The sequence below is a fragment of the Alligator sinensis genome, unplaced genomic scaffold (assembly GCF_000455745.1).
Source record: "Alligator sinensis unplaced genomic scaffold, ASM45574v1 scaffold557_1, whole genome shotgun sequence".
Lineage (NCBI taxonomy): Eukaryota > Metazoa > Chordata > Crocodylia > Alligatoridae > Alligator > Alligator sinensis.
This window is the reverse complement of record NW_005842349.1, coordinates 419,904-425,791: the sequence shown is the minus strand read 5'-3', so window position 1 is coordinate 425,791 and position 5,888 is coordinate 419,904.

Below are 5,888 nucleotides of genomic sequence, written 5' to 3'. Positions count from 1 at the left end.
CACCTACAAGTTTATCAGGGGTGACCACCAGTATGTGGGGGAACGTTTGTTCACCAGAGCGCCCCAAGGGATGATGAGGTCGAATGGTCACAAACTACTTCAAGATCGTTTCAGGCTGGACATAAGGAAGAATTTCTTTACTGTCCGAGCCCCCAAGGTCTGGAACAGCCTGCCACCGGAGGTGGTTCAAGCACCTACATTGAACACCTTCAAGATGAAACTGGATGCTTATCTTGCTGGGATCCTATGACCCCAGCTGACTTCCTGCCCTTTGGGCGGGGAGCTGGACTCGATGATCTTCCGAGGTCCCTTCCAGCCCTGATGTCTATGAAATCTATGAAATCTATGAACTATCTGGGAGAAAAGCTCTCTGAGAAAGGGGTACACATTGATCCATAGGTGATGCATAGGGGTGGCATGGGGGGGGACATGTCCCCCCCAAGATCGGCCCTCACTGGCCAGGGAGTGGGGGTGCTGAGTGACATGCCAGCCTGTGCCCTCCTTAGATTGGCACCGGCCAGCACTGAGAAGCACCACTGGCATTGAGAGAAGACCCCACCCCAGTCAGTGATTGGCCAGTGGGGGACACGCCCCCCCCCTTTTGGCAGTCGGCCTCTGGTGCCCCACAGACTCTTGAGGCACCAGTAGCCCATGTATTGATTCTGCAAGGGTTAAAGCCATTACAAACATGCCAACTTTACAGATAAAGGAAGGAGCCATTACAAACATGCCACCCCCTACAAATAAGGAAGGAGTGCAAAGATTACTGGGAATGATCATTTTTTCAGAAATATCTACCTAACTTAGCAGATCAGACCAAACACCTTAGATCACTCCTACAAAAGAACTCTCAGTGGATATGGGAACATGAAGCTGAATTTAAAAACTTTCTTGGAAAATATAATTAAAGTGCTAGTACTAAAATACTATGACCCTAAAAGGCCCATTATATTGTCAACGGATGCTTCTAAAGAAGGGATTGGAGCAGCTTCGCTTAAAAAAAATATGGGGATAGCTGGAGACCAGTAGCATACACATCTAAGGCACTCTCTAAGTCAGAGTGTTTATATGCACAAATTGAGAAATAAAGTTTAGCTCTGGTATATGGCTGTAAGACATTTCATATATTCCTCTACAGGATGCATGTGATAGCTGAAACTCCTCATAAACCTTTGGTAACTATAGCAAAGAAAAGTTTATCAGACATGCTACCCAGATTAGAGAGACTTTTCTTTCAACTGCAAATACATGACCTAGCCATATAGTAAACGCCAGGAAAGCATCTACTTATTACAGATACATTGTACAGAGCATATGATACAATGAAAAATGACAGAATTCCAGACTCAGATGTAGTACATGTTAATCTCATTAAAAGCATGATTCCTGTCACAGATAAAATGTGGGCACTAATTGCAGAAGATACTGCTCAGGATACCACGTTGCAAAAACTGATAATAGCTATTTGTGCTGGTTGGCCTGGAAAACATATACCTAGCCCTAAGCAATTGTTGAAATGAACTACAGATTCACACACCAGTGTTTACCTGTCACTCATAAATTACAGGGCAACACCCATGAAACATGAATTGTCCTAGAAGAAATGCTGTTTAACAGGAAACTCAAAATCTGGCTGCCAAATCTTATGGATGATGCTCATCAGAACAAAAAGCAAGATGTGAAAATAACAAAGATATGGTGCATATTTCAGATGGACAAATGTAGAAACAAAAAGCGCTAGTTTCCTATCAAGTAGCTCCCAGATCTTATCAAGTAGTCACACTGGAAGGACAGGTATTAAGAAGGAATAGATGACACTTGCAGCTCGTAAGGGGGAGAAAAGAAGCAGCATCGTGAGATTCACCAAAGAAAACAGAGCTAACGTCAAAGAAACAAGACATGACAGAGGAGATTCAAAATGACACAGAAGTAGAGACATCAGAACAAGGAAACCAAACAAGAAGTGAACCGATAAGGATTGAGAATGCAGAGAAACTGAGGTCACTTAGACCTAAAAAGCCAACACAAATACTAATAGAGACCTGCTAAAATGTGCTCGAACTATGGGTTGAACTAAACTGCCAATATTAGTATTACATGGGAATATGTTACATGTAAAAGGGTAAGATGAATGGATACCTTTAAGAGTGTTATGTAGAAGTTCTTACATTTGCCAGGGGATTGTAGGAGGCAACAGCAGAATTGTAGGAAAGGGATGGCTCTCTAAACAAACAAGCTTTATTATTCTACAGATTAGATCCTTGCCCTTTTGAGAATAACACACCCCTCTCCTGCATCCACCCATGTAACTTACAGTACATTGTACACCACCTACACCTGGGACAAGATGCTCTGGTTTAGTTTTCATATCCTGGCTGGAACTCTGCCAGCCTGCAAAGGAAAAGTTACAGTTTCCACATTTTTCTCCTTTAAAGGAGAATCCATTTTTAAAGTTTGTTGATTCATTTTTAAAGTGTGTTCATGACCCTCTCATATATTCTTGTGACCCACTTTTGGGTCACAAACCACAGTCTGAGAACCACTGCTTTAAGTGTTTCTCTCCCAGATCCCCTTCCCCACTCGTTCCTCTCACTCTTGCTTTTTATGTTCACATTCAAATTGCTCTCTCTACAGCATCTGATGAAGTGAGCTCCAGTTCACAAAAGTTTGTGTTATATATACATATATGTAACTAACTAATAACTAGTTTGGCAATATATATACATATACTTTCTGTATAAGTGTTCGTGTGTGTGTGTATAATATGTATGTATTTATGTACGTATGCACACGCGCGCGCGCACACACACACACACATTAGGCCTGCGCGAATTGGGAACTATTCAATTCAGATCCAGATTCAGCCAATTCAGATGCTGGCAATCCAATTTGGAGCTCCGAATTGGTTTTCTGCTTCAATTCAGCTGAATCGGCTCCGAAGCTTCGGAGCTGATTCGGAGATTCAGCCATAGAGTGAAATGGGGAACCAATAAAATATCTATAACTTTGTTGTATTTTGGCTGATTCATATTAAGCTTGCAGGGATGGTAGCATCTGCTGAGAGCATGAAGTCTGCCAAGTTTCATGGTGATAGGTATAGGGGTTTCTGGGAAACTGCACCTCAAAGTCCTGAAAGAAAAACTCATGTCACATGTGTGTGTTAAGCCACGGGGGGGTGAAAACTGCAGAGATGGTAGCGCTAACTGAGGCCACAAAGCCTACCAAGTTTCAAGGAGATAGGTGTGGGGGCTTCTGGAACACTGCACCTCAGGCTGCTGATGAGCAAAACACATGACATAGGTGACACTGTGTATGTGTTAAGGCACAGGGGGGTGAAAACTGCAGGCATGCTAGGCCCTGCTGCAGCCACAAAGCCTGCCAGCTGTCAAGGAGATAGGTGCAGGGGGAGTCTGGGTTCTGGGGCCCTGCACCTCTGGCCACCAACAGGCAAAACTCGTGACATGGGTGCTTGTGCAACTGTGTCTGTGTTGGGGCACAGGGGGGGTGACATCTATTGCAGGCCTGGATGCTAGGCTCTGCTGCAGCCTCAAAGCCTGCCAGCTGTCAAGGAGATAGGTGCAGGGGGAGTCTGGCTTCTGGGGCCCTGCACTTCTGGCCGCTAACAGGCAAACTCATGACGTGGGTGGGTGACACTGCGTGTGTGTTAAGGTCTGCCCTCACTGGCACTGGGGCCTCTACATAACCTGGTAGTGTGCCCCAGTGAGGTCTCCTCCTCCCCTACAGCCTCAGTCCGGTCCATCACTTTACATGACAACAGGTAAAATAACTTAGTGACTGACTGAACATTAGCAGTAATACCAGCAGCATCTCAGGTAGCCAAACTGTCAGAGAGCCCTTCTTTCCTCTCAAGTAGGAACTGCTTCTTCTCTAGCATGTCTGGTAAGCTGTGCTCTCACTGTGTGTCTATGTCTATTCACTTGTGTTCAGGTGCACCTTCCCTGGCACTGGGGCCTCTGCACAACACTGCAGTGTGCCCCAGTGAGGCCTCCTCCTCCCCTACAGCCTCAGGCCGGTCCATCACTGTAAAGAATGGCAGATCAAAATACCTTAGCTGACTCAACACCAGTAGCATCAGAATCAAAGGTACCCAAATGGACCTGTCACGTAGCCTTTCTTTTTATAAAAGGAATTGACAGCAAGAAGTAAAAATGTTGTGTTGTGTTGGCTATATGATGTTACTCATGGTGTGTGATGGCTCATCTTGTGTTTTTATGTATATATGTGTATTATGAAAAAAAAAAAGGAATACTTAAAAAAAAAAAAAATCTTAGGAAGCTTTCAGGTTGAACACCCCTTTGTCAGGCGGAGGAAATACCTGCAGTTGGTTCTGGATGGAAAAAGCCAGGGTGGCCTGGCATGCAATGCAGGCAAGAAAGCCAGTCAGTGAAAATGGAAATGGAGGCATCAGGGGGTGAGGGACAGGCTGGGGTGGGGGTAGGTGGGAAAGGGGGATGTAGCAGCGCAGATAAAAGTGCAGAGGTGCCTGGGGTGTCAGATGTCCAGCAGATTGCAGTGTGTCAGAATTCCACTATCTAGTCTATATTGAATCCATGAGTTTCTGTACCTACTACCTAGGCGGCTGATGAAGTGCAGTTCATAGGCCCAGCTGTGAAAAGTGGTTTGTACATTCAAACAAGCACCTAACCTCATCACCAGAACTGAAGCCAACTTTCTACATTTGGCAGATTTTGTGTTTTATCTCCAGTACCCCCACAAACTACACACCAGAATCTATCAAAGACAACAAAACCCAACTACCTGGGTTGGCACATTCCTCACCAAAAAAACACTCTGCATCCAGTCTCTCAGGCCTGATCCTGAGAGGGAGCAAATTACAATGCAAAACACTTTTCACAGCTGGGCCTATGAACTGCATTTCATCAGCCTCCTAAGTACAGAAACTAATGGACTCAATATAGATTAGACAGTGGAATTCTGACACGCTGCAACCTGCCGGACATCTGACTTGCCAGGCACCTCTGCACTTTTAACTTCACTGCTATATCCTCCTTTCCCCCCACACCACCTCCCACCCCAGCCTGTCCCTCACCCCCTGACACCTCCATTTCCATTTTTACTGACTGGCTTTCTTGCCTCCATTGGGTGCCAGGTCAGCCTCTGGCTTCTTTACTATGCCTTTCATCCAGGACCAACCGCAGGTACTTCCTCAGCCTGACAAAGGGTTTCTCAATGCGAAAGCTGGTATCCTGGGCAGCTAAGCTGAGCACACTGGGAGCCTCATAACTGCACTGTACCCAGCAAGCATCAGGGCTGTCAAAGATGGGACAGATCTGGGCATTCTCCAGCCAGGACTGTGTGCGTGCATGTGTTAACTGGAGGTTATGATGCCTCCTACCTGCCTTTCACCAGGGGATCATTGGTCCTGGCATTTACGGGGCTGCCGCACCACCAGCAGTCCCACCAGGCCTCCCTTCCATGGCAGGGTGCAGTTTTAGTGGTCATGCCCAGGACCTGGTGCCTCCTCCTTCCCCGTAGCCTCAATCCCATACCTCCAAGTTCGTCCTCGCAGGGGAATGAGCTCGGCAGAGATATGTTCTTGCCCTGCTGGCTGGTGATGCAGTTAGTGCCCCCTCCAGCTGAGACCGGGGCATTACCTGGCTTAAATCAAAAAAATAAAAAAAAGACAATCGGTGCAGACAAAGTTAGGAGGGTGGCACTCAGTCCATGTGCAGGTGGATCTTGGGGAACCCCAGCAGTGGGAGGTTCACCTTCAAAAAAGTCACCAGCTGCTCCACCAAAGTAGGATCCAAGCAGGTGCAGTGCAGTGTCACAACATCCCCAGCAATGCTGAACACCCTCTTGCTTGGAACACCGGTTGGTGGATAGGACAGGTGTTGCTGGGCAAA